Source organism: Odontesthes bonariensis, chromosome 11 (genome assembly GCF_027942865.1).
Source record: "Odontesthes bonariensis isolate fOdoBon6 chromosome 11, fOdoBon6.hap1, whole genome shotgun sequence".
Classification (NCBI taxonomy): domain Eukaryota; kingdom Metazoa; phylum Chordata; class Actinopteri; order Atheriniformes; family Atherinopsidae; genus Odontesthes; species Odontesthes bonariensis.
Genome location: NC_134516.1, coordinates 12,541,404 through 12,569,396, shown reverse-complemented (window position 1 = coordinate 12,569,396; position 27,993 = coordinate 12,541,404). Strand labels below are relative to the sequence as shown.

Here is a 27,993-nt window from a genome sequence, read left to right as displayed (position 1 = left end):
CCATCTCTCCCCTGACATTTTTGTACTTGGACGCCCTCTCGAACAGCCCGTAGGTCTCATTGTTCTTCAGCCACTTGATGTTTGCGGGGGCTATACCAAGGGCTTGGGCGGATTCAGGCGGCTGCTCCCAGAACTTTTGCCAGCCCTCCAGCACGATGCCACCGGGTTCCAAGGTCTCTCGGAGGGACGGGGGTCCGGGCCTGCCGTCCTGGCACACAGAGCTGGCGAGGTCTCCCCAGGTGGTCAGCTGCGTGCTGACCGACGCCTCGGAACTGTCCAGGACACTCTCTGAAGAGAACACAACAAAAATGTATCAACTGCATTGCTCGATACATACTGATGAATTTCACGTGGCACAAACACAAGTTCTAGCAGCTCCACAGCACACTACAAGGAATTTCATGTTCATTTCAGCATAATACTACTATACCTGCAGCAGCCAACAACTCGGCATCGGTGGTGTAGTTGGGGTCTTTCTGAGAGAGGTCGGGGACGGTCGGAGGAGCCCAGTCTTTCTTTGATTGAGCTTTCTGCAGAAAATAAAATACAACTATAGACTAATCTCATAAAATAATACTTTTACTAATACTGGTTACTGCTTAACATCAATTACTCAGGTCTAAAAGGTAACTGAGTTTATCTTACCTTCAACCTCCTGTCAAGGTGACATGTGACAGGAGGGAACTCTCTGGCGTACTCGAGCAGTCGCTCCTTCTGCCATTTCATCAGCTCGTTCTGATCTCCCTGCTGACAGTACTCGAACAGCAACCACACCAGCCAGCCGACATTGTTTTCAATAAGCCACCTGAAGGTCTGACCGGCGTACTTCCCAAACACGATGACCAGCTGACCTTTCCACAGCTCACCCCCGGACCTCTTGGCAGCCGCCTCTGCTGTCTTGGGATCCAGCCATGTAGGGTCAACAATGGTGCTGGGGGCCTCTTCCACAGACTTTGCTGCTGACGTACACTGCAGCCTGGCCTCTCCTTGCCGGTAGAGAACTATGTTGGGGTACTGGTGCTGCAGTTGATGGCTGACCAGCGATGATTTTGTGGTCAAGCTCTTCTTGCAGACATTACAATCAAAAGTCTCCCTGTTGATGGCATGGATCTTTACATGCCTCGTCAGGTTGGACTTTTCAGTAAAAATCTTGTCGCACACGCTGCAACGATGCGGCTTCTCCATGTTTAAACTGGTACAGTAAAAAGTGAATAAATGAGTAAAACTAAAAGCAGATGAGGGCTTAAATACATTTTTAGAGACCCTACAGCCCTCATAAAAGTAGTCTTAAGAAGCGAGGTAGAGTGTCTGATCACGTTTTTAAAGTATTTCCAGGGATCGTCAGGTTACATTACAGTGGCGATTGGTAGGTCATTCATTTTCACAGCAGCATGCTAATCGTTTTTGCCAGTTTTAAGAGAATCATTCAACACAGCAAAAGTGACATCTAGCTGGATAAATGCACCACCGATTTACCAACAGAAAGAGCTAAGAATGAAGAATATTGAACTTAGTTGAGAGAAACGGGAGCGTCAAATGTGTACTGTAGTGTAGGCTATCGCTGGATTCGCCGGTTCAGCTGTTAACAGTCGCGTTAATCTGCCGGTTTTCATAGAAACATTCAACACAGCAAAAGTGACACCTAGCTGGCTAAATGCACCACCGATTTACCAACAGAAAGAGCTAAGAATGAAGAAAATTGAACTTACCTGAGGGAAACGAGAGCGTCAAATGTGTATCGCTAGATTTGAAAGTTACCGGCGCCCGCCATCTTGGTTTGAAATGCAGACGACAACCAGTGTGACGTCACACACATGCGTGAGCCTGCGTGAGCCTGATCGCTCAATGATTGGTCTGTTGAGCGCTCAGCTCTGCTCAGCATTGCTCAACCATTGGCTGATCGCTGCTCAGCTCTGCTCAGCATTGCTCAACCATTGGACGGCTGACGATCGCTTTAGTACTTGGAGGAGAATTCGCCTGGGAATACCAGGTGCTGTAAGCTTTTTCAATTCCCTCTACAACCTGCAGGGGGCGCTGCTGCTCAGTCAGTCAGAAACGTTCTCTTTTACTTTTCATTTAACAGTAGATCAGAACAACTTCCTCTCTCATACTGAGAACACACTAAATTAACACCTCCTGTCTGTGCTCAAGCCTTTCACGCTTGTCACTATCTTTGTCAAAAAAACTGGATGCAGAGTTTACAAGGAGATGCATTTTCAGTTACGTGGGTACTGAGTGATTGATGACATGTGACCTAATGTGCTTACAAACTTAATTAGTCATGATGGCTTTTGATCATACGAGCATCAAGTATCCAATCATTTAGTTTTCAAGCTAATTATGCATAATGTGTACTTTAGGCAGCAAAAGACTTAAGTCTTAATTTGGTATCATTTGTTAAGTGGAAGCTGTGGACAGGTTAGTTAGAAAACTCCTCCTTTAATTCATTGTGTATTAAAGGACATGTACGCTGAAGAGAAACTGATTTTGGGGATCTGTGCTCAAACTCTTTTGACCAAATGAAAAGTCAGAAGACTTTACTTTTTGGCTCCTGTTTATGTGATAAAAGACTCACAGGTGAGAAAGTGGTAAATGAAATAAAAACTAAATGTAAACATAGAACTTGCTCACTATCGCAGTAAATGACTCTGTAGCTCCTTTGCACGAGACGTGAGGACAGTGAACTCACCATGTTCACCAGGGTCTGCAGGCCTGCCAGGCGCGTCATAAATAGCACGATGAGCATGAAGAAAGACTTCTCTATTGGCCGTGAGACCCGACACTCAACTGTTGGGACATGGATTGGTCCTCACACTGTAGATAACTAACATGGGGAGATTGCCCCACTAGAACAGAAAAGATGAGCAACAGGTGCATTAGCAATCAAATCCAATTCATTAAAATGAAAATGAGTCCAAGTCATACATACAAAGCCAATTCCAAGAGATTTTCCAGGCTAAGGAAAGCAACAGGTGTTCAATATACATATCCGGTCTTGAATAGTTCAAAATAAGTCGCTGTCTGTGGGATTGTATTTGTTTACTTGTACATCTCAGTATTCTTAATGTGAAGTTTGATGGAACAGCGCCCCCTGTTGGTTAAAAAAAAAAACACTTACAGCACCTGGTATTCCCAGGCGGTCTCCCATCCAAGTACTAACCAGGCCCGACCCTGCTTAGCTTCCGAGATCGGACGAGATCGGGCGTGTTCAGGGTGGTATGGCCGTAAGCGAGAGAAGCTGTCGCAAATGACGCTTTCATAGATGCACAAACAACATCTAGTATTGTGTTCTGACTTGTAAGCGACAATGTTACTGTTTCAAATAGACGCAATTTATGATGATTTCAACTAATTAAGCAGCTTCGCTCTCTCTGTGTGACGATGAACACAAAAGTACACACAGGGAACAGAAGACAGGACACTAAGCTATCTGAGAGTCCCATTTTCAGCTGCAGAGAAGAAACACATGAGAGAAGAACGTGTGCAGGATCAACATCAGCCTCTCAGGCCAATTATGTGCAAAACTGGAAGACACGTATCATTCCAGCAGCTATATAATAGATATTTGTCACAGTGTCCTTCGCTTACGGCCATACCACCCTGAACACGCCCGATCTCGTCCCATCTCGGAAGCTAAGCAGGGTCGGGCCTGGTTAGTACTTGGATGGGAGACCGCCTGGGAATACCAGGTGCTGTAAGCTTTTTCAATTCCCTCTACAACCTGCAGGGGGCGCTGCTGCTCAGTCAGTCAGAAACGTTCTCTTTTACTTTTCATTTAACAGTAGATCAGAACAACTTCCTCTCTCATACTGAGAACACACTAAATTAACACCTCCTGTCTGTGCTCAAGCCTTTCACGCTTGTCACTATCTTTGTCAAAAAAACTGGATGCAGAGTTTACAAGGAGTTGCATTTTCAGTTACGTGGGTACTGAGTGATTGATGACATGTGACCTAATGTGCTTACAAACTTAATTAGTCATGATGGCTTTTGATCATACGAGCATCAAGTATCCAATCATTTAGTTTTCAAGCTAATTATGCATAATGTGTACTTTAGGCAGCAAAAGACTTAAGTCTTAATTTGGTATCATTTGTTAAGTGGAAGCTGTGGACAGGTTAGTTAGAAAACTCCTCCTTTAATTCATTGTGTATTAAAGGACATGTACGCTGAAGAGAAACTGATTTTGGGGATCTGTGCTCAAACTCTTTTGACCAAATGAAAAGTCAGAAGACTTTACTTTTTGGCTCCTGTTTATGTGATAAAAGACTCACAGGTGAGAAAGTGGTAAATGAAATAAAAACTAAATGTAAACATAGAACTTGCTCACTATCGCAGTAAATGACTCTGTAGCTCCTCTGCACGAGACGTGAGGACAGTGAACTCACCATGTTCACCAGGGTCTGCAGGCCTGCCAGGCGCGTCATAAATAGCACGATGAGCATGAAGAAAGACTTCTCTATTGGCCGTGAGACCCGACACTCAACTGTTGGGACATGGATTGGTCCTCACACTGTAGATAACTAACATGGGGAGATTGCCCCATTAGAACAGAAAAGATGAGCAACAGGTGCATTAGCAATCAAATCCAATTCATTAAAATGAAAATGAGTCCAAGTCATACATACAAAGCCAATTCCAAGAGATTTTCCAGGCTAAGGAAAGCAACAGGTGTTCAATATACATATCCGGTCTTGAATAGTTCAAAATAAGTCGCTGTCTGTGGGATTGTATTTGTTTACTTGTACATCTCAGTATTCTTAATGTGAAGTTTGATGGAACAGCGCCCCCTGTTGGTTAAAAAAAAAAACACTTACAGCACCTGGTATTCCCAGGCGGTCTCCCATCCAAGTACTAACCAGGCCCGACCCTGCTTAGCTTCCGCGATCGGACGAGATCGGGCGTGTTCAGGGTGGTATGGCCGTAAGCGAGAGAAGCTGTCGCAAATGACGCTTTCATAGATGCACAAACAACATCTAGTATTGTGTTCTGACTTGTAAGCGACAATGTTACTGTTTCAAATAGACGCAATTTATGATGATTTCAACTAATTAAGCAGCTTCGCTCTCTCTGTGTGACGATGAACACAAAAGTACACACAGGGAACAGAAGACAGGACACTAAGCTATCTGAGAGTCCCATTTTCAGCTGCAGAGAAGAAACACATGAGAGAAGAACGTGTGCAGGATCAACATCAGCCTCTCAGGCCAATTATGTGCAAAACTGGAAGACACGTATCATTCCAGCAGCTATATAATAGATATTTGTCACAGTGTCCTTCGCTTACGGCCATACCACCCTGAACACGCCCGATCTCGTCCCATCTCGGAAGCTAAGCAGGGTCGGGCCTGGTTAGTACTTGGATGGGAGACCGCCTGGGAATACCAGGTGCTGTAAGCTTTTTCAATTCCCTCTACAACCTGCAGGGGGCGCTGCTGCTCAGTCAGTCAGTCAGAAACGTTCTCTTTTACTTTTCATTTAACAGTAGATCAGAACAACTTCCTCTCTCATACTGAGAACACACTAAATTAACACCTCCTGTCTGTGCTCAAGCCTTTCACGCTTGTCACTATCTTTGTCAAAAAACTGGATGCAGAGTTTACAAGGAGTTGCATTTTCAGTTACGTGGGTACTGAGTGATTGATGACATGTGACCTAATGTGCTTACAAACTTAATTAGTCATGATGGCTTTTGATCATACGAGCATCAAGTATCCAATCATTTAGTTTTCAAGCTAATTATGCATAATGTGTACTTTAGGCAGCAAAAGACTTAAGTCTTAATTTGGTATCATTTGTTAAGTGGAAGCTGTGGACAGGTTAGTTAGAAAACTCCTCCTTTAATTCATTGTGTATTAAAGGACATGTACGCTGAAGAGAAACTGATTTTGGGGATCTGTGCTCAAACTCTTTTGACCAAATGAAAAGTCAGAAGACTTTACTTTTTGGCTCCTGTTTATGTGATAAAAGACTCACAGGTGAGAAAGTGGTAAATGAAATAAAAACTAAATGTAAACATAGAACTTGCTCACTATCGCAGTAAATGACTCTGTAGCTCCTTTGCACGAGACGTGAGGACAGTGAACTCACCATGTTCACCAGGGTCTGCAGGCCTGCCAGGCGCGTCATAAATAGCACGATGAGCATGAAGAAAGACTTCTCTATTGGCCGTGAGACCCGACACTCAACTGTTGGGACATGGATTGGTCCTCACACTGTAGATAACTAACATGGGGAGATTGCCCCACAAGAACAGAAAAGATGAGCAACAGGTGCATTAGCAATCAAATCCAATTCATTAAAATGAAAATGAGTCCAAGTCATACATACAAAGCCAATTCCAAGAGATTTTCCAGGCTAAGGAAAGCAACAGGTGTTCAATATACATATCCGGTCTTGAATAGTTCAAAATAAGTCGCTGTCTGTGGGATTGTATTTGTTTACTTGTACATCTCAGTATTCTTAATGTGAAGTTTGATGGAACAGCGCCCCCTGTTGGTTAAAAAAGCGCTTACAGCACCTGGTATTCCCAGGCGGTCTCCCATCCAAGTACTAACCAGGCCCGACCCTGCTTAGCTTCCGAGATCGGACGAGATCGGGCGTGTTCAGGGTGGTATGGCCGTAAGCGAAAGACATTGTGACAAATATCTATTATATAGCTGCTGGAATGATACGTGTCTTCCAGTTTTACACATAATTGGCCTGAGAGGCTGATGTTGATCCTGCACACGTTCTTCTCTCATGTGTTTCTTCTCTGCAGCTGAAAATGGGACTCTCAGATAGCTTAGTGTCCTGTCTTCTGTTCCCTGTGTGTACTTTTGTGTTCATCGTCACACAGAGAGAGCGAAGCTGCTTAATTAGTTGAAATCATCATAAATTGCGTCTATTTGAAACAGTAACATTGTCGCTAACAAGTCAGAACACAATACTAGATGTTGTTTGTGCATCTATGAAAGCGTCATTTGCGACTGCTTCTCTCGCTTACGGCCATACCACCCTGAACACGCCCGATCTCGTCCGATCTCGGAAGCTAAGCAGGGTCGGGCCTGGTTAGTACTTGGATGGGAGACCGCCTGGGAATACCAGGCGCTGTAAGTGTTTTTTTTTTAACCAACAGGGGGCGCTGTTCCATCAAACTTCACATTAAGAATACTTAGATGTACAAGTAAACAAATACAATCCCACAGACAGCGACTTATTTCGAACTATTCAAGACCGGATATGTATATTGAACACCTGTTGCTTTCCTTAGCCTGGAAAATCTCTTGGAATTGGCTTTGTATGTATGACTTGGACTCATTTTCATTTTAATGAATTGGATTTGATTGCTAATGCACCTGTTGCTCATCTTTTCTGTTCTAATGGGGCAATCTCCCCATGTTAGTTATCTACAGTGTGAGGACCAATCCATGTCCCAACAGTTGAGTGTCGGGTCTCACGGCCAATAGAGAAGTCTTTCTTCATGCTCATCGTGCTATTTATGACGCGCCTGGCAGGCCTGCAGACCCTGGTGAACATGGTGAGTTCACTGTCCTCACGTCTCGTGCAGAGGAGCTACAGAGTCATTTACTGCGATAGTGAGCAAGTTCTATGTTTACATTTAGTTTTTATTTCATTTACCACTTTCTCACCTGTGAGTCTTTTATCACATAAACAGGAGCCAAAAAGTAAAGTCTTCTGACTTTTCATTTGGTCAAAAGAGTTTGAGCACAGATCCCCAAAATCAGTTTCTCTTCAGCGTACATGTCCTTTAATACACAATGAATTAAAGGAGGAGTTTTCTAACTAACCTGTCCGCAGCTTCCACTTAACAAATGATACCAAATTAAGACTTAAGTCTTTTGCTGCCTAAAGTACACATTATGCATAATTAGCTTGAAAACTAAATGATTGGATACTTGATGCTCGTATGATCAAAAGCCATCATGACTAATTAAGTTTGTAAGCACATTAGGTCACATGTCATCAATCACTCAGTACCCACGTAACTGAAAATGCATCTCCTTGTAAACTCTGCATCCAGTTTTTTTGACAAAGATAGTGACAAGCGTGAAAGGCTTGAGCACAGACAGGAGGTGTTAATTTAGTGTGTTCTCAGTATGAGAGAGGAAGTTGTTCTGATCTACTGTTAAATGAAAAGTAAAAGAGAACGTTTCTGACTGACTGAGCAGCAGCGCCCCCTGCAGGTTGTAGAGGGAATTGAAAAAGCTTACAGCACCTGGTATTCCCAGGCGGTCTCCCATCCAAGTACTAACCAGGCCCGACCCTGCTTAGCTTCCGAGATCGGACGAGATCGGGCGTGTTCAGGGTGGTATGGCCGTAAGCGAAAGACACTGTGACAAATATCTATTATATAGCTGCTGGAATGATACGTGTCTTCCAGTTTTACACATAATTGGCCTGAGAGGCTGATGTTGATCCTGCACACGTTCTTCTCTCATGTGTTTCTTCTCTGCAGCTGAAAATGGGACTCTCAGATAGCTTAGTGTCCTGTCTTCTGTTCCCTGTGTGTACTTTTGTGTTCATCGTCACACAGAGAGAGCGAAGCTGCTTAATTAGTTGAAATCATCATAAATTGCGTCTATTTGAAACAGTAACATTGTCGCTAACAAGTCAGAACACAATACTAGATGTTGTTTGTGCATCTATGAAAGCGTCATTTGCGACTGCTTCTCTCGCTTACGGCCATACCACCCTGAACACGCCCGATCTCGTCCGATCTCGGAAGCTAAGCAGGGTCGGGCCTGGTTAGTACTTGGATGGGAGACCGCCTGGGAATACCAGGTGCTGTAAGTGTTTTTTTTTTTAACCAACAGGGGGCGCTGTTCCATCAAACTTCACATTAAGAATACTGAGATGTACAAGTAAACAAATACAATCCCACAGACAGCGACTTATTTTGAACTATTCAAGACCGGATATGTATATTGAACACCTGTTGCTTTCCTTAGCCTGGAAAATCTCTTGGAATTGGCTTTGTATGTATGACTTGGACTCATTTTCATTTTAATGAATTGGATTTGATTGCTAATGCACCTGTTGCTCATCTTTTCTGTTCTAGTGGGGCAATCTCCCCATGTTAGTTATCTACAGTGTGAGGACCAATCCATGTCCCAACAGTTGAGTGTCGGGTCTCACGGCCAATAGAGAAGTCTTTCTTCATGCTCATCGTGCTATTTATGACGCGCCTGGCAGGCCTGCAGACCCTGGTGAACATGGTGAGTTCACTGTCCTCACGTCTCGTGCAGAGGAGCTACAGAGTCATTTACTGCGATAGTGAGCAAGTTCTATGTTTACATTTAGTTTTTATTTCATTTACCACTTTCTCACCTGTGAGTCTTTTATCACATAAACAGGAGCCAAAAAGTAAAGTCTTCTGACTTTTCATTTGGTCAAAAGAGTTTGAGCACAGATCCCCAAAATCAGTTTCTCTTCAGCGTACATGTCCTTTAATACACAATGAATTAAAGGAGGAGTTTTCTAACTAACCTGTCCACAGCTTCCACTTAACAAATGATACCAAATTAAGACTTAAGTCTTTTGCTGCCTAAAGTACACATTATGCATAATTAGCTTGAAAACTAAATGATTGGATACTTGATGCTCGTATGATCAAAAGCCATCATGACTAATTAAGTTTGTAAGCACATTAGGTCACATGTCATCAATCACTCAGTACCCACGTAACTGAAAATGCATCTCCTTGTAAACTCTGCATCCAGTTTTTTTGACAAAGATAGTGACAAGCGTGAAAGGCTTGAGCACAGACAGGAGGTGTTAATTTAGTGTGTTCTCAGTATGAGAGAGGAAGTTGTTCTGATCTACTGTTAAATGAAAAGTAAAAGAGAACGTTTCTGACTGACTGAGCAGCAGCGCCCCCTGCAGGTTGTAGAGGGAATTGAAAAAGCTTACAGCACCTGGTATTCCCAGGCGGTCTCCCATCCAAGTACTAACCAGGCCCGACCCTGCTTAGCTTCCGAGATCGGACGAGATCGGGCGTGTTCAGGGTGGTATGGCCGTAAGCGAAGGACACTGTGACAAATATCTATTATATAGCTGCTGGAATGATACGTGTCTTCCAGTTTTACACATAATTGGCCTGAGAGGCTGATGTTGATCCTGCACACGTTCTTCTCTCATGTGTTTCTTCTCTGCAGCTGAAAATGGGACTCTCAGATAGCTTAGTGTCCTGTCTTCTGTTCCCTGTGTGTACTTTTGTGTTCATCGTCACACAGAGAGAGCGAAGCTGCTTAATTAGTTGAAATCATCATAAATTGCGTCTATTTGAAACAGTAACATTGTCGCTAACAAGTCAGAACACAATACTAGATGTTGTTTGTGCATCTATGAAAGCGTCATTTGCGACTGCTTCTCTCGCTTACGGCCATACCACCCTGAACACGCCCGATCTCGTCCGATCTCGGAAGCTAAGCAGGGTCGGGCCTGGTTAGTACTTGGATGGGAGACCGCCTGGGAATACCAGGTGCTGTAAGTGTTTTTTTTTTAACCAACAGGGGGCGCTGTTCCATCAAACTTCACATTAAGAATACTTAGATGTACAAGTAAACAAATACAATCCCACAGACAGCGACTTATTTCGAACTATTCAAGACCGGATATGTATATTGAACACCTGTTGCTTTCCTTAGCCTGGAAAATCTCTTGGAATTGGCTTTGTATGTATGACTTGGACTCATTTTCATTTTAATGAATTGGATTTGATTGCTAATGCACCTGTTGCTCATCTTTTCTGTTCTAATGGGGCAATCTCCCCATGTTAGTTATCTACAGTGTGAGGACCAATCCATGTCCCAACAGTTGAGTGTCGGGTCTCACGGCCAATAGAGAAGTCTTTCTTCATGCTCATCGTGCTATTTATGACGCGCCTGGCAGGCCTGCAGACCCTGGTGAACATGGTGAGTTCACTGTCCTCACGTCTCGTGCAGAGGAGCTACAGAGTCATTTACTGCGATAGTGAGCAAGTTCTATGTTTACATTTAGTTTTTATTTCATTTACCACTTTCTCACCTGTGAGTCTTTTATCACATAAACAGGAGCCAAAAAGTAAAGTCTTCTGACTTTTCATTTGGTCAAAAGAGTTTGAGCACAGATCCCCAAAATCAGTTTCTCTTCAGCGTACATGTCCTTTAATACACAATGAATTAAAGGAGGAGTTTTCTAACTAACCTGTCCACAGCTTCCACTTAACAAATGATACCAAATTAAGACTTAAGTCTTTTGCTGCCTAAAGTACACATTATGCATAATTAGCTTGAAAACTAAATGATTGGATACTTGATGCTCGTATGATCAAAAGCCATCATGACTAATTAAGTTTGTAAGCACATTAGGTCACATGTCATCAATCACTCAGTACCCACGTAACTGAAAATGCATCTCCTTGTAAACTCTGCATCCAGTTTTTTTGACAAAGATAGTGACAAGCGTGAAAGGCTTGAGCACAGACAGGAGGTGTTAATTTAGTGTGTTCTCAGTATGAGAGAGGAAGTTGTTCTGATCTACTGTTAAATGAAAAGTAAAAGAGAACGTTTCTGACTGACTGAGCAGCAGCGCCCCCTGCAGGTTGTAGAGGGAATTGAAAAAGCTTACAGCACCTGGTATTCCCAGGCGAATTCTCCTCAAAGTACTAAAGCGATCGTCAGCCGTCCAATGGTTGAGCAATGCTGAGCAGAGCTGAGCAGCGATCAGCCAATGGTTGAGCAATGCTGAGCAGAGCTGAGCGCTCAACAGACCAATCATTGAGCGATCAGGCTCACGCAGGCTCACGCACGTGTGTGACGTCACACTGGGGTCGTCTGCATTTCAAACCAAGATGGCGGTCGCCGGTAACTGTCAAATCTAGCGATACACATTTGACGCTCTCGTTTCCCTCAGGTAAGTTCAATTTTCTTCATTCTTAGCTCTTTCTGTTGGTAATTTGGTGGTGCATTTAGCCAGCTAGGTGTCACTTTTGCTGTGTTGAATGTTTCTATGAAAACCGGCAGATTAACGCGACTGTTAACAGCTGAACCGGCGAATCCAGCGATAGCCTACAGTACACATTTGACGCTCCCGTTTCTCTCAACTAAGTTCAATATTCTTCATTCTTAACTCTTTCTGTTGGTAAATCGGTGGTGCATTTAGCCAGCTAGGTGTCACTTTTGCTGTGTTGAATGTTTCTATGAAAACCGGCAGATTAACGCGACTGTTAACAGCTGAACCGGCGAATCCAGCGATAGCCTACAGTACACATTTGACGCTCCCGTTTCTCTCAACTAAGTTCAATATTCTTCATTCTTAACTCTTTCTGTTGGTAAATCGGTGGTGCATTTAGCCAGCTAGATGTCACTTTTGCTGTGTTGAATGTTTCTATGAAAACCGGCAGATTAACGCGACTGTTAACAGCTGAACCGGCGAATCCAGCGATAGCCTACAGTACACATTTGACGCTCCCGTTTCTCTCAACTAAGTTCAATATTCTTCATTCTTAGCTCTTTCTGTTGGTAAATCGGTGGTGCATTTAGCCAGCTAGATGTCACTTTTGCTGTGTTGAATGATTCTCTTAAAACTGGCAAAAACGATTAGCATGCTGCTGTGAAAATGAATGACCTACCAATCGCCACTGTAATGTAACCTGACGATCCCTGGAAATACTTTAAAAACGTGATCAGACACTCTACCTCGCTTCTTAAGATCATAGAGATGGTGTTACAACAATTTGGATTTGAAATTCGTTGTGGAAATATGCTTTAGAGGTGTAAACATGTCAACGATTTGTATGCTAAAAACAAAGTGATGAATGAATGGGCTGTTTTTGGTTACTACTTTTATGAGGGCTGTAGGGTCTCTAAAAATGTATTTAAGCCCTCATCTGCTTTTAGTTTTACTCATTTATTCACTTTTTACTGTACCAGATGAAACATGGAGAAGCCGCATCGGTGCAGCGTGTGCGACAAGATTTTTACTGAAAAGTCCAACCTGACGAGGCCCCCAGCACCATTGTTGACCCTACATGGCTGGATCCCAAGACAGTAGAGGCGGCTGCCAAGAGGTCCGGGGGTGAGCTGTGGAAAGGTCAGCTGGTCATCGTGTTTGGGAAGTACGCCGGTCAGACCTTCAGGTGGCTTATTGAAAACAATGTCGGCTGGCTGGTGTGGTTGCTGTTCGAGTACTGTCAGCAGGGAGAGCAGAACGAGCTGATGAAATGGCAGAAGGAGCGACTGCTCGAGTACGCCAGAGAGTTCCCTCCTGTCACATGTCACCTTGACAGGAGGTTGAAGGTAAGATAAACTCAGTTACCTTTTAGACCTGAGTAATTGATGTTAAGCAGTAACCAGTATTAGTAAAAGTATTATTTTATGAGATTAGTCTATAGTTGTATTTTAATTTCTGCAGAAAGCTCAATCAAAGAAAGACTGGGCTCCTCCGACCGTCCCCGACCTCTCTCAGAAAGACCCCAACTACACCACCGATGCCGAGTTGTTGGCTGCTGCAGGTATAGTAGTATTATGCTGAAATGAACATGAAATTCTTTGTAGTATGCTGTGGAGCTGCTAGAACTTGTGTTTGTGCCACGTGAAATTCATCAGTATGTATCGAGCAATGCAGTTGATACATTTTTGTTGTGTTCTCTTCAGAGAGTGTCCTGGACAGTTCCGAGGCGTCGGTCAGCACGCAGCTGACCACCTGGGGAGACCTCGCCAGCTCTGTGTGCCAGGACGGCAGTACTGCCGAAGGTGACGCCTCACCTGAAAGTGCTGTCAGACGCACCGTTCCCTGAAGCTCCTGCGCTGCCAACGTCCCTCCCACCACCAGACCGGCCTCAGGTCCAGTACCAGCACGTTCATCACGAGGCTGGAAAAAGGCGTGGTGAGAAGCGGAGGTAAGTTGTCATAAGCACTTTGTTTCACCTGTTGGCTGTGGAAAGCAAATAGCACATACGTCATATCGATACTCATTACATGTGTATTTTATATTTCCAGAATATTTGTTGAAGAGCCAGAGCCTGTGCCTTCTGTGAGACGGCCCGTTCAGCCCACAGCGTCGTCCTCCTCCACTCGTCCAAAGCCTGCTGCGCCCACCCCCATTCTGCCAGGGCCTGCTGCATCCACCCACCTCCAGCCAAAGCCTGCTGCATCCACCTATGGACCACCCCCTGTGTCGGCAGCACCCATTCTGCTGGTTCTCCCCTCACAGCCACAGGCTCCCTCCGTCCTGTTTCGTGGGCCATCGTGCAGCCAGAGCTTTGTACCTCCTGCACCAACAGTCTCGGCACTCGTGCCGAACAAGTCCTTGCGGCCATGTGGGTCTTGCCACGTGCCTAATTGTGGTGGACAGCGGAAGAGGTACACACTTCCCAAGGACAAAGTGGCTGGAAGCACCCAGAAAATTTTTTCCTACTGTCCAACCACTAGGAAATCCACCACCTCTGGGTTTGACAGTGTGGTGTACGACAGCTTCATACACTTTAAATGTGTGGTGGATGCAGAGTTGGAAAAGAGGGGAACTGTGTAAATAACTGTAAATAATTGTGTAAATAACTTTGTTTGTTTGTGTGTGTGTGTGCGTGTGTGTGTGTTTGTGTTTCAAAGTATAATCTATTATTTATATAGTTCAAAAGTTACAAATAATGCACTTTACAGTTCTTGTGTTTGTTTTTTTATTTATGTTGCTGTTAAAATGCACTTTATCATCTTTTTATACAAACATGTTCTGGCCTTTGTTCAGTATCAAGGCCAATCTAACCTCAATCATTTTAACCGTAATCAGTTCTGATCTAACACAATCAGTTTACATACCCTTTAGTGGTTGTTCATGTTCAGATAATCTGTGTTTTTGTCATGCGTGTTGTTTGTTTTTGTCAGCTTCATGTCTTTGTGATGTTTGTATGTCTGTCAGCTCCATGTTTAACTAAATGATTGCAAATGGTAGCACATGTTTGTCTCTCGTCTTGTCTCGTGTTCTCGCTCGTAGATCTGTACCCTGTCGTGGTGAGCGAGCTTTAAACCAAACAGATCTTGTATACTTGTGTTTTCATGCATTGCCTTTTAAATGAAACACATTCTGGATGAAAAATAAAAGTTGTCAAAGTATTTCAAGTATTTTGGAGTCTCTGTATGCTTGGGTTTCAGAAGGGTTGGGATAGTGTAAGATAACACATCAATTCACTGATACATTACACCCTTTCTTAATTCAGCCCAAAAATGTAACAGTTACACACTTTTCCACTTGACTATATGAATCTCATCAACTGAAACTATGAAAATAATACACAAAACATTCAGCAGACTAGTGGATTTCAATAGATAGATAGATAGATACTCTACTGATCCCCATGGGGAAATTCAAGAAATTAGAAAGGAAATCAGGCTTTGTACATAACAATTTCCGTAAATAACACTTCAGGATTTTGACCACCAGATGGCACCATCCGTTTTGATCATTTTCGATCGATCCCAGGGTTGAGCAATATGTACTTGGGGGGGTCATGAGCCATTCCCAGGCGGTCTCCCATCCAAGTACTAACCAGGCCCAACCCTGCTTGGCTTCCGAGATCGGACGAGATCGGGCGTGTTCAGGGTGGTATGGCCGTAAGCGAGAGAAGCAGTCGCAAATGACGCTTTCATAGATGCACAAACAACATCTATTATTGTGTTCTGACTTGTAAGCGACAATGTTACTGTTTCAAATAGACGCAATTTATGATGATTTCAACTAATTAAGCAGCTTCGCTCTCTCTGTGTGACGATGAACACAAAAGTACACACAGGGAACAGAAGACAGGACACTAAGCTATCTGAGAGTCCCATTTTCAGCTGCAGAGAAGAAACACATGAGAGAAGAACGTGTGCAGGATCAACATCAGCCTCTCAGGCCAATTATGTGTAAAACTGGAAGACACGTATCATTCCAGCAGCTATATAATAGATATTTGTCACAGTGTCCTTCGCTTACGGCCATACCACCCTGAACACGCCCGATCTCGTCCGATCTCGGAAGCTAAGCAGGGTCGGGCCTGGTTAGTACTTGGATGGGAGACCGCCTGGGAATACCAGGTGCTGTAAGCTTTTTCAATTCCCTCTACAACCTGCAAGGGGCGCTGCTGCTCAGTCAGTCAGAAACGTTCTCTTTTACTTTTCATTTAACAGTAGATCAGAACAACTTCCTCTCTCATACTGAGAACACACTAAATTAACACCTCCTGTCTGTGCTCAAGCCTTTCACGCTTGTCACTATCTTTGTCAAAAAACTGGATGCAGAGTTTACAAGTAGTTGCATTTTCAGTTACGTGGGTACTGAGTGATTGATGACATGTGACCTAATGTGCTTACAAACTTAATTAGTCATGATGGCTTTTGATCATACGAGCATCAAGTATCCAATCATTTAGTTTTCAAGCTAATTATGCATAATGTGTACTTTAGGCAGCAAAAGACTTAAGTCTTAATTTGGTATCATTTGTTAAGTGGAAGCTGTGGACAGGTTAGTTAGAAAACTCCTCCTTTAATTCATTGTGTATTAAAGGACATGTACGCTGAAGAGAAACTGATTTTGGGGATCTGTGCTCAAATTCTTTTGACCAAATGAAAAGTCAGAAGACTTTACTTTTTGGCTCCTGTTTATGTGATAAAAGACTCACAGGTGAGAAAGTGGTAAATGAAATAAAAACTAAATGTAAACATAGAACTTGCTCACTATCGCAGTAAATGACTCTGTAACTCCTTTGCACGAGACGTGAGGACAGTGAACTCACCATGTTCACCAGGGTCTGCAGGCCTGCCAGGCGCGTCATAAATAGCACGATGAGCATGAAGAAAGACTTCTCTATTGGCCGTGAGACCCGACACTCAACTGTTGGGACATGGATTGGTCCTCACACTGTAGATAACTAACATGGGGAGATTGCCCCACTAGAACAGAAAAGATGAGCAACAGGTGCATTAGCAATCAAATCCAATTCATTAAAATGAAAATGAGTCCAAGTCATACATACAAAGCCAATTCCAAGAGATTTTCCAGGCTAAGGAAAGCAACAGGTGTTCAATATACATATCCGGTCGTGAATAGTTCAAAATAAGTCGCTGTCTGTGGGATTGTATTTGTTTACTTGTACATCTCAGTATTCTTAATGTGAAGTTTGATGGAACAGCGCCCCCTGTTGGTTAAAAAAACACTTACAGCACCTGGTATTCCCAGGCGGTCTCCCATCCAAGTACTAACCAGGCCCGACCCTGCTTAGCTTCCGAGATCGGACGAGATCGGGCGTGTTCAGGGTGGTATGGCCGTAAGCGAGAGAAGCAGTCGCAAATGACGCTTTCATAGATGCACAAACAACATCTATTATTGTGTTCTGACTTGTAAGCGACAATGTTACTGTTTCAAATAGACGCAATTTATGATGATTTCAACTAATTAAGCAGCTTCGCTCTCTCTGTGTGACGATGAACACAAAAGTACACACAGGGAACAGAAGACAGGACACTAAGCTATCTGAGAGTCCCATTTTCAGCTGCAGAGAAGAAACACATGAGAGAAGAACGTGTGCAGGATCAACATCAGCCTCTCAGGCCAATTATGTGTAAAACTGGAAGACACGTATCATTCCAGCAGCTATATAATAGATATTTGTCACAGTGTCCTTCGCTTACGGCCATACCACCCTGAACACGCCCGATCTCGTCCGATCTCGGAAGCTAAGCAGGGTCGGGCCTGGTCAGTACTTGGATGGGAGACCGCCTGGGAATACCAGGTGCTGTAAGCTTTTTCAATTCCCTCTACAACCTGCAGGGGGCGCTGCTGCTCAGTCAGTCAGAAACGTTCTCTTTTACTTTTCATTTAACAGTAGATCAGAACAACTTCCTCTCTCATACTGAGAACACACTAAATTAACACCTCCTGTCTGTGCTCAAGCCTTTCACGCTTGTCACTATCTTTGTCAAAAAACTGGATGCAGAGTTTACAAGTAGTTGCATTTTCAGTTACGTGGGTACTGAGTGATTGATGACATGTGACCTAATGTGCTTACAAACTTAATTAGTCATGATGGCTTTTGATCATACGAGCATCAAGTATCCAATCATTTAGTTTTCAAGCTAATTATGCATAATGTGTACTTTAGGCAGCAAAAGACTTAAGTCTTAATTTGGTATCATTTGTTAAGTGGAAGCTGTGGACAGGTTAGTTAGAAAACTCCTCCTTTAATTCATTGTGTATTAAAGGACATGTACGCTGAAGAGAAACTGATTTTGGGGATCTGTGCTCAAATTCTTTTGACCAAATGAAAAGTCAGAAGACTTTACTTTTTGGCTCCTGTTTATGTGATAAAAGACTCACAGGTGAGAAAGTGGTAAATGAAATAAAAACTAAATGTAAACATAGAACTTGCTCACTATCGCAGTAAATGACTCTGTAGCTCCTTTGCACGAGACGTGAGGACAGTGAACTCACCATGTTCACCAGGGTCTGCAGGCCTGCCAGGCGCGTCATAAATAGCACGATGAGCATGAAGAAAGACTTCTCTATTGGCCGTGAGACCCGACACTCAACTGTTGGGACATGGATTGGTCCTCACACTGTAGATAACTAACATGGGGAGATTGCCCCACTAGAACAGAAAAGATGAGCAACAGGTGCATTAGCAATCAAATCCAATTCATTAAAATGAAAATGAGTCCAAGTCATACATACAAAGCCAATTCCAAGAGATTTTCCAGGCTAAGGAAAGCAACAGGTGTTCAATATACATATCCGGTCTTGAATAGTTCAAAATAAGTCGCTGTCTGTGGGACTGTATTTGTTTACTTGTACATCTCAGTATTCTTAATGTGAAGTTTGATGGAACAGCGCCCCCTGTTGGTTAAAAAAGAACTTACAGCACCTGGTATTCCCAGGCGGTCTCCCATCCAAGTACTAACCAGGCCCGACCCTGCTCGGCTTCCGAGATCGGACGAGATCGGGCGTGTTCAGGGTGGTATGGCCGTAAGCGAGAGAAGCAGTCGCAAATGACGCTTTCATAGATGCACAAACAACATCTATTATTGTGTTCTGACTTGTAAGCGACAATGTTACTGTTTCAAATAGACGCAATTTATGATGATTTCAACTAATTAAGCAGCTTCGCTCTCTCTGTGTGACGATGAACACAAAAGTACACACAGGGAACAGAAGACAGGACACTAAGCTATCTGAGAGTCCCATTTTCAGCTGCAGAGAAGAAACACATGAGAGAAGAACGTGTGCAGGATCAACATCAGCCTCTCAGGCCAATTATGTGTAAAACTGGAAGACACGTATCATTCCAGCAGCTATATAATAGATATTTGTCACAGTGTCCTTCGCTTACGGCCATACCACCCTGAACACGCCCGATCTCGTCCGATCTCGGAAGCTAAGCAGGGTCGGGCCTGGTTAGTACTTGGATGGGAGACCGCCTGGGAATACCAGGTGCTGTAAGCTTTTTCAATTCCCTCTACAACCTGCAGGGGGCGCTGCTGCTCAGTCAGTCAGAAACGTTCTCTTTTACTTTTCATTTAACAGTAGATCAGAACAACTTCCTCTCTCATACTGAGAACACACTAAATTAACACCTCCTGTCTGTGCTCAAGCCTTTCACGCTTGTCACTATCTTTGTCAAAAAACTGGATGCAGAGTTTACAAGTAGTTGCATTTTCAGTTACGTGGGTACTGAGTGATTGATGACATGTGACCTAATGTGCTTACAAACCTAATTAGTCATGATGGCTTTTGATCATACGAGCATCAAGTATCCAATCATTTAGTTTTCAAGCTAATTATGCATAATGTGTACTTTAGGCAGCAAAAGACTTAAGTCTTAATTTGGTATCATTTGTTAAGTGGAAGCTGTGGACAGGTTAGTTAGAAAACTCCTCCTTTAATTCATTGTGTATTAAAGGACATGTACGCTGAAGAGAAACTGATTTTGGGGATCTGTGCTCAAATTCTTTTGACCAAATGAAAAGTCAGAAGACTTTACTTTTTGGCTCCTGTTTATGTGATAAAAGACTCACAGGTGAGAAAGTGGTAAATGAAATAAAAACTAAATGTAAACATAGAACTTGCTCACTATCGCAGTAAATGACTCTGTAGCTCCTTTGCACGAGACGTGAGGACAGTGAACTCACCATGTTCACCAGGGTCTGCAGGCCTGCCAGGCGCGTCATAAATAGCACGATGAGCATGAAGAAAGACTTCTCTATTGGCCGTGAGACCCGACACTCAACTGTTGGGACATGGATTGGTCCTCACACTGTAGATAACTAACATGGGGAGATTGCCCCACTAGAACAGAAAAGATGAGCAACAGGTGCATTAGCAATCAAATCCAATTCATTAAAATGAAAATGAGTCCAAGTCATACATACAAAGCCAATTCCAAGAGATTTTCCAGGCTAAGGAAAGCAACAGGTGTTCAATATACATATCCGGTCTTGAATAGTTCAAAATAAGTCGCTGTCTGTGGGATTGTATTTGTTTACTTGTACATCTCAGTATTCTTAATGTGAAGTTTGATGGAACAGCGCCCCCTGTTGGTTAAAAAAGCGCTTACAGCACCTGGTATTCCCAGGCGGTCTCCCATCCAAGTACTAACCAGGCCCGACCCTGCTTGGCTTCCGAGATCGGACGAGATCGGGCGTGTTCAGGGTGGTATGGCCGTAAGCCAGAGAAGCAGTCGCAAATGACGCTTTCATAGATGCACAAACAACATCTATTATTGTGTTCTGACTTGTAAGCGACAATGTTACTGTTTCAAATAGACGCAATTTATGATGATTTCAACTAATTAAGCAGCTTCGCTCTCTCTGTGTGACGATGAACACAAAAGTACACACAGGGAACAGAAGACAGGACACTAAGCTATCTGAGAGTCCCATTTTCAGCTGCAGAGAAGAAACACATGAGAGAAGAACGTGTGCAGGATCAACATCAGCCTCTCAGGCCAATTATGTGTAAAACTGGAAGACACGTATCATTCCAGCAGCTATATAATAGATATTTGTCACAGTGTCCTTCGCTTACGGCCATACCACCCTGAACACGCCCGATCTCGTCCGATCTCGGAAGCTAAGCAGGGTCGGGCCTGGTTAGTACTTGGATGGGAGACCGCCTGGGAATGGCTCATGACCCCCCCAAGTCCCTATTGCTCAACCTGGGATCGATCAAAAAAGGATCAAGAAGAAGGTCGCCCCCTGGTGTTCACTGGCCTGAACTTTTATTCACAGAGATGTCACGCATGAGGCCTGGATGATTGAAATTTACTTGGCTGCTGAGTGTTGTTTGTATTATTTGCAGTTTGAGTTGATGTAAACTGATGAGATTATGTTATTACTGTGTTCATGTTATGTTTTCCCATACAAATTAGGTGTTACATCATTAATTATGTGCTAATTTGTATACATTTCAGATGTAGACATCTGAAAATGTTGATAAAGTCAGGTTAAAGATTGTTGCTATAAAAAATATTGTTTGTAAGGAACAAGCCTGGGAGGTTTCATGTAGATATTTGATACTTAAATTTTATATCCTATTTACCTGTAGTACATTACCTGTGTTATTAGGCTTATGCCTATGTTCTTGTGGTAATTAGGAGGCTTCAAACCCGTTTTTGAGCCTAGCATTCAGCATACAACCTTGAATACCCCTTCAAATGTTGTATAGCTCATTTTCTGAAATCCTGCCTATTGGGGGAAAGTGAAAACTTGCAGTAACATCTTTTTTCAGCAACAGAGATATGCAAACACCAGCCAATAAGTGTACAAACAATTCATTTTTTAATGGCAGAGTCAGATAAAGCACCAGATGTTTTTCTGCTCACAATATAAACAAAATTACATTTATTCTCATCCAACAAATGTGCAATAGTGCAAGAAAATATTCTTATTTGTATTATTATTATATCACATTCTATTCTATTGGAAGGCCATCATTTCCTCGTCTGAACATCTGGCGTACAACTCTTTTTTTGCCACTCCTGACAGCCTGGACTAAGAGCATCATGTCGTCCTTGTTGTAGGCCAGCACTGCGACTGCCAAGGCACTCATGGACGCCCCATACTTGGAATGGCTCTGTTGGATCCCAGCAGGATCCCAGCGGTGCTGCCGGTGGCATACAGCACCCTTCTGCACCCAGTGTCTGAACAGAGTCTCCAGGAAGGAGGAACCGCTGTCACTGAAATGATATCAAGATTTTATACAGCATGTGTTCCTTGTAAAAAGATGTGATTTAATGTTAACCGTTTCATCTGTCAGTTAAATAGTTGATTTCATTGTCAGTTATTTGGAATTGTTCTTAAACTTACCGACAACAGTTGTTGTCTGCATATATGACCTTTGGTGACGGAGCGTTTGCACGTTGGAACCGGGCAATCAGACCGCTCGCCGTACGCCTGCAGCACCCCTCAGACTCAGCTGCCACCACCACCGTCGTCAAGAACTGGCCCCGTTCGTTCAGAACACTGGTGACAGGCTGCATGGTGCCCGGGCCGTCACCATATATCTTCTTGGGGACCTAAAAAGCAGAACATTCATATTACATTCATATTATTTCATATTACAGTCTTTCCTACAACATGTCTGTGGATTACTAAGTATTCTCACTGAACACTCAGAATCCAGATCAAAGGGATATTTTATACAAACCTTTTTTGTACCACCAATGCAGAGGATTTCTCCAGTCCCATTTTCCCTCCAGATGTCTTGGCAGCAGCCTCTGCAGTCCAGGGTCTGCTGCTCTGCTGGGGGCCTCTGTCACAGTCTTAGCTGCGTCTGAACACAGCAGCTTGGCCTCTCCCTGCCTATACAGAGGAATGTGTGGATACAGGTGCTGCTTCTGGCAGGAGTTCAGCTGATGGCTGAAGGTGAAGCTTCTACCACACACATCACACTCATTCTCCTTGGAGCAGTGGTTCCCAACCCTGGTCTTCAAGGCACACTGCCCTGCATGTTTCCCATGTTTCCCTGCTCCAGCACACCTGATTCAAATGAATGGGTCGTGCTCAGCCTTCTGGAGAGCTTTCAGACCTGACCCAATTATTTGAATCAGGTGTGCTGGAGCAGGGAAACATGGGAAACATGCAGGGCGGTGTGCCTTGAGGACCAGGGTTGGGAAACATTGCTTTGGAGCATGAAGCTTCTTGTGCCTGTAGTCAGGTTAGACTTCTCAGTGAAAGTCCTGTTGCACACACTGCACTCGTGGCTCTTCTTCTCCATGTTTGACCTTTACAACATAAACAAATATCAATTCATTCAGTTTTCCATTTCTTTATTTGATTTGATTTTATTCATCTATTATTTTGTATGTCTTTCGATTTTTTTTCTCCCATCTATTGTTTTTCACTTGTAAACATTTGTTATTCAGGTCACAAATTAACAAAGCATTGTATAAATCAAGGATAGATGTACTGTTGATACACTGTTTGCCTCACAATAAAAATATTTGAAACATAATTCAGTTTTTGAATACAGCTGTACAAGAATGGTATTTTGTCCTGTTTTAGATACATAGCTAGCTAGCTAGCGAGCATGTTTTGATAGTAAAACGGATTATAGTCAAATGATTAGGTAAACTAAGATATATAATAGATTGACAATCATAAGTTTCACAACTACAGTAGGTTATAGATTTGTTAAAATGCTGTCATGATGGTAAAAGTGATAGAATGTGCATACATTCTCACAACAATAAGATGCCAAACTACCGGAAGGCAGGTTGTCAATTGCCTACGTTGTCTATACAACCTATATGTAAAACAATGACGTTTCTGACGCAGGAAGTTGCCAATTTTCAGAAATCTTTTCATTCATCAAAACCAGCACCGAGATAGTTTAATATACACTGTAGAAGATTAGACTTACGTGAGCGAAATGACGGCTGAAATGAGGAACAGGACGAACGGGACAGGTGGCAACAGGCATGATGCTGATTGGCGGAAAATCCCTGCTCAATGATTGGCGGCGGAAAATCCCTGCTCAATGATTGGCGGGTTGAGCGCTCAACTGTGCTCAACGGGGCTCAACCATTCGCTCAACTGTGCTCAACAGCGCTCAACCATTGGTCGCCATAGGGACTTGGAGGGGAGCGCGCCTGGGAACACCAGGTGCTGTAAGTGTTTTTTTAACCAACAGGGGGCGCTGTTCCATCAAACTTCTCATTAAGAATACTGAGATGTACAAGTAAACAAATACAATCCCACAGACAGCGACTTATTTTGAACTATTCACGACCGGATATGTATATTGAACACCTGTTGCTTTCCTTAGCCTGGAAAATCTCTTGGAATTGGCTTTGTATGTATGACTTGGACTCATTTTCATTTTAATGAATTGGATTTGATTGCTAATGCACCTGTTGCTCATCTTTTCTGTTCTAGTGGGGCAATCTCCCCATGTTAGTTATCTACAGTGTGAGGACCAATCCATGTCCCAACAGTTGAGTGTCGGGTCTCACGGCCAATAGAGAAGTCTTTCTTCATGCTCATCGTGCTATTTATGACGCGCCTGGCAGGCCTGCAGACCCTGGTGAACATGGTGAGTTCACTGTCCTCACGTCTCGTGCAAAGGAGCTACAGAGTCATTTACTGCGATAGTGAGCAAGTTCTATGTTTACATTTAGTTTTTATTTCATTTACCACTTTCTCACCTGTGAGTCTTTTATCACATAAACAGGAGCCAAAAAGTAAAGTCTTCTGACTTTTCATTTGGTCAAAAGAATTTGAGCACAGATCCCCAAAATCAGTTTCTCTTCAGCGTACATGTCCTTTAATACACAATGAATTAAAGGAGGAGTTTTCTAACTAACCTGTCCACAGCTTCCACTTAACAAATGATACCAAATTAAGACTTAAGTCTTTTGCTGCCTAAAGTACACATTATGCATAATTAGCTTGAAAACTAAATGATTGGATACTTGATGCTCGTATGATCAAAAGCCATCATGACTAATTAAGTTTGTAAGCACATTAGGTCACATGTCATCAATCACTCAGTACCCACGTAACTGAAAATGCAACTACTTGTAAACTCTGCATCCAGTTTTTTGACAAAGATAGTGACAAGCGTGAAAGGCTTGAGCACAGACAGGAGGTGTTAATTTAGTGTGTTCTCAGTATGAGAGAGGAAGTTGTTCTGATCTACTGTTAAATGAAAAGTAAAAGAGAACGTTTCTGACTGACTGAGCAGCAGCGCCCCTTGCAGGTTGTAGAGGGAATTGAAAAAGCTTACAGCACCTGGTATTCCCAGGCGGTCTCCCATCCAAGTACTAACCAGGCCCGACCCTGCTTAGCTTCCGAGATCGGGCGTGTTTTTTTTTTTTTTCTCTTTTATTATCAAAAAGTACAAATTTCACCATACATCAAATCACATATTTACATGTATACTCATTTTAACCTTATATACACATATATTATTTACAATACAGTCAAAGCAAAACCACAAATTTGTGAGGCTATCATTGGGTCTTCTCCCTCTCTTCCATCCCACAGACCTTCTCACGAAACCGTATAAATGGAACCAAAAGACAGAAATCCATTATGACAGAACAAAAAATTAGTGAGACAGCCCGTGGTTCTTCACTTCCCTCTCGCCCACTGGCCCCCTCACCAAACCATAGAAATAAAAATAAAATTTAAAAAATAAAAATATAACTATTAACAGAAAAAACAACTTGACAAAACTAAAACTAAAACTAAAACAAGTGAGACAGCCTGTAGGTCTCCTCCTTCTCCTGTCGCCCACAGGCCCCCTCACCAAACCATAGAAATAAAAATAAAAATATAACTTTTAACAGAAACACCGACTTGACAAAACTAGACAAGTGAGACAGCCTGTCGGTCTTCTCCTTCTCCTCGCGCCCACAGGCCCCCTCACCAAACCATTGAAATAAATAAAAACATTAAAATCCACCCTTGCTCTACCCAAAGTCTAACTTCACACCCCCATCCCCAATCTGTATGAACGTGCTCCCCTCCACAAAACCCTCGGTGAACTCTTCTGCCCCCAAGTGTGTTAAAACCCTGTGCACGTCCCTTTTCGTGATGCTTTTAAAAATACTCCACACCTCCACTTTCTTTTTTTCATAATGGGCTATGTCCCTCCTCATTTTAACAGCATACCTGGCGTGACTTAAAACATAATTTATCAAATTTGCATTCTTCCCTTCCATCCTTCCACTCACTCCAAACAACCACACCTCTCTCCAGCCTGTTTCCCCCCACACTTCTTTATCCCAACATCTATTTATGAGTTTTCTCATTTTCTTAAAATACCCTACCAGTTCCCCACATTCAACAAACTCATGCATACACGTTTCCACCCCCACACCGCACACATCACATTCTTTCTTTACATTCACATCAAATCTACTTATTAATAAATTATTAAAAATCCTGTTGTGCCTCAACATAAAATCAAAGTTCTCGCATTCAGGGGTGTTAAATTTAACCCTTAGGTTTTTCCATATTCCTTTTTCATCCATGTCCTCCATCACCCTCTCCCACACTTTCTCCGCTGCCGGTCTCTTTATTTCTTTCCTTCTCAGACTTCTGTATATCACCCTTGCTTTCACACTCATTACATTCATCCTCCCCTCCCCTTCCCCCACATACATTCCCCTTTCTCCAGCTTCATTTTCATTTTCCCCCACCTCACCCTCAATCATTCTCACCCATTCACTCGGCATTCCCTCCCTTATTTTCCCCATTACCCCTTCTGCCGTTCTCAGCGCCATCTCATCCCCCCTTTCTCTCACCTCGTCCACCACCACCTGTGCCCTCATAAATCCTGGTACATATTCATACACTATGTCCCTCACTTTCCTGATCCCTGCCCTCCACATCAGCCTATTATATATTGTGCTCCCCCCACACGTGATTTTTGGGTTTAAAAACACTGGCTGCTCCCATACCTGCCTCACATTCTTACATTCATACTCCACATTTTTCACAAACTCCCCCCACGCTCCCAGCACCTCCTTATGAAACTCAGACACTCCGCTTAACATACCTTCCTTCAAATCCATGTACACCGCACTCCCACCACATCCACCACATTCATCTATTGCCCTCCCTAGAAACACCTTCCACACTTGATCTTTTTTATTTTTTAAATATCTTACCATCATTTTCACTCTCATAGCTTTCTTTTTCCTTTCTAGATTTATTAGTTTTAACCCACCATCCTCATACTCATTCTCCAACACCTCCCTAGCTATCCTAACTCCTTTCCCATCCCATAAAAACTCATTCACCATTCTCTCCATCTCCTTCAACACTCTCTCAGGCACATCCAACACATTCATCACATAACCAATCTTACTCACTATTAACGCATTCACTACCACCACCTTCCCCCTCAGTGTAAGCCCTCTCTTCTTCCAAAACTCCAGTGTTTTTTTGATGCTATTCATTAGCCCTTCATACTGCATATCTCTCCCTTCTCTGGCCTCTATCCCTAAGTTTACACCTAACACTTTAAAATAATCCTTCTTCTCCTTCAACCCTAGTTCTGTTTGCCCTGCTCTACCTGCCCCTATATACATGACCTCTGACTTTTCCTTGTTCAATTTCGCCCCTGATGCCCTACCATACAGCTCTACACTCTCTAAAACCTCAGCTACGCTCTCCCTGTCCCTAACCGTAACTGTCGTGTCATCTGCATACTGATAAACTAAACTTCTGTGCCCCCCTGGCAACTCTATGTCTCTGATCCTGTCGTTTTTCTCCAGCATCGCCGCTAAAGGCTCTGCAGATATCGAGTACAGCAGAGCCGATAGCGGACACCCTTGCCTAACTGACCTCTCTAATCTAAACGTGTCTGTGATTATCCCATTTATTTTAACACAACTAACTGCCCTATCATATAACCTCTTAATCCATCCCACTAACCTCTCCCCAAACCCTACCTTTTCTAACACCCTGTACAAGTATGTGTGGTCTACTCTGTCAAATGCTTTGTTCAGATCTAAACTAACCACTAACCCTC

At 43.1% G+C, this 27,993-nt stretch overlaps 1 long non-coding RNA gene, 16 other non-coding genes and 2 pseudogenes across 17 annotated transcripts; 9 read left to right on the top strand and 10 right to left on the bottom strand.

The window, feature by feature from the left end:
- Positions 1 to 3,111: 3,111 nt before the first annotated feature.
- On the bottom strand, positions 3,112 to 3,230 carry LOC142392593 (5S ribosomal RNA). Its single transcript, XR_012771237.1, has one exon. It is a non-coding gene; the product is annotated as a 5S ribosomal RNA (ribosomal RNA).
- A 352-nt stretch (positions 3,231 to 3,582) lies between these two features.
- LOC142392366 (5S ribosomal RNA) lies at positions 3,583 to 3,701 on the top strand. The gene has a single exon (XR_012771022.1). It is a non-coding gene; the product is annotated as a 5S ribosomal RNA (ribosomal RNA).
- A 1,109-nt stretch (positions 3,702 to 4,810) lies between these two features.
- Positions 4,811 to 4,929, bottom strand: LOC142392582 (5S ribosomal RNA). The gene has a single exon (XR_012771227.1). It is a non-coding gene; the product is annotated as a 5S ribosomal RNA (ribosomal RNA).
- Positions 4,930 to 5,281: 352 nt separating this feature from the next.
- LOC142392365 (5S ribosomal RNA) lies at positions 5,282 to 5,400 on the top strand. The gene has a single exon (XR_012771021.1). It is a non-coding gene; the product is annotated as a 5S ribosomal RNA (ribosomal RNA).
- Positions 5,401 to 6,508: 1,108 nt separating this feature from the next.
- Positions 6,509 to 6,627, bottom strand: LOC142392430 (5S ribosomal RNA). Its single transcript, XR_012771082.1, has one exon. It is a non-coding gene; the product is annotated as a 5S ribosomal RNA (ribosomal RNA).
- Positions 6,628 to 6,979: 352 nt separating this feature from the next.
- LOC142393735 (5S ribosomal RNA) lies at positions 6,980 to 7,098 on the top strand. The gene has a single exon (XR_012772160.1). It is a non-coding gene; the product is annotated as a 5S ribosomal RNA (ribosomal RNA).
- Positions 7,099 to 8,206: 1,108 nt separating this feature from the next.
- Positions 8,207 to 8,325, bottom strand: LOC142393924 (5S ribosomal RNA). The gene has a single exon (XR_012772329.1). It is a non-coding gene; the product is annotated as a 5S ribosomal RNA (ribosomal RNA).
- A 352-nt stretch (positions 8,326 to 8,677) lies between these two features.
- On the top strand, positions 8,678 to 8,796 carry LOC142392581 (5S ribosomal RNA). Its single transcript, XR_012771226.1, has one exon. It is a non-coding gene; the product is annotated as a 5S ribosomal RNA (ribosomal RNA).
- A 1,109-nt stretch (positions 8,797 to 9,905) lies between these two features.
- On the bottom strand, positions 9,906 to 10,024 carry LOC142393809 (5S ribosomal RNA). Its single transcript, XR_012772218.1, has one exon. It is a non-coding gene; the product is annotated as a 5S ribosomal RNA (ribosomal RNA).
- Positions 10,025 to 10,376: 352 nt separating this feature from the next.
- Positions 10,377 to 10,495, top strand: LOC142392570 (5S ribosomal RNA). The gene has a single exon (XR_012771215.1). It is a non-coding gene; the product is annotated as a 5S ribosomal RNA (ribosomal RNA).
- A 4,978-nt stretch (positions 10,496 to 15,473) lies between these two features.
- On the bottom strand, positions 15,474 to 15,596 carry LOC142393739 (5S ribosomal RNA; annotated as a pseudogene).
- A 352-nt stretch (positions 15,597 to 15,948) lies between these two features.
- Positions 15,949 to 16,067, top strand: LOC142393135 (5S ribosomal RNA). The gene has a single exon (XR_012771754.1). It is a non-coding gene; the product is annotated as a 5S ribosomal RNA (ribosomal RNA).
- Positions 16,068 to 17,171: 1,104 nt separating this feature from the next.
- Positions 17,172 to 17,290, bottom strand: LOC142392559 (5S ribosomal RNA). Its single transcript, XR_012771204.1, has one exon. It is a non-coding gene; the product is annotated as a 5S ribosomal RNA (ribosomal RNA).
- A 352-nt stretch (positions 17,291 to 17,642) lies between these two features.
- On the top strand, positions 17,643 to 17,761 carry LOC142392464 (5S ribosomal RNA). Its single transcript, XR_012771115.1, has one exon. It is a non-coding gene; the product is annotated as a 5S ribosomal RNA (ribosomal RNA).
- A 1,104-nt stretch (positions 17,762 to 18,865) lies between these two features.
- Positions 18,866 to 18,984, bottom strand: LOC142392979 (5S ribosomal RNA). The gene has a single exon (XR_012771605.1). It is a non-coding gene; the product is annotated as a 5S ribosomal RNA (ribosomal RNA).
- A 352-nt stretch (positions 18,985 to 19,336) lies between these two features.
- LOC142391967 (5S ribosomal RNA) lies at positions 19,337 to 19,455 on the top strand. Its single transcript, XR_012770643.1, has one exon. It is a non-coding gene; the product is annotated as a 5S ribosomal RNA (ribosomal RNA).
- A 1,104-nt stretch (positions 19,456 to 20,559) lies between these two features.
- LOC142393365 (5S ribosomal RNA) lies at positions 20,560 to 20,678 on the bottom strand. The gene has a single exon (XR_012771972.1). It is a non-coding gene; the product is annotated as a 5S ribosomal RNA (ribosomal RNA).
- A 352-nt stretch (positions 20,679 to 21,030) lies between these two features.
- LOC142393728 (5S ribosomal RNA) lies at positions 21,031 to 21,153 on the top strand (annotated as a pseudogene).
- Positions 21,154 to 21,799: 646 nt separating this feature from the next.
- On the bottom strand, positions 21,800 to 22,926 carry LOC142391345 (uncharacterized). Its single transcript, XR_012770538.1, has 3 exons — positions 22,657 to 22,926; positions 22,317 to 22,525; positions 21,800 to 22,186 (listed from the first exon to the last, which is right to left on the bottom strand). It is a non-coding gene; the product is annotated as an uncharacterized LOC142391345 (long non-coding RNA).
- Between the last annotated feature and the right edge of the window lie 5,067 nt (positions 22,927 to 27,993).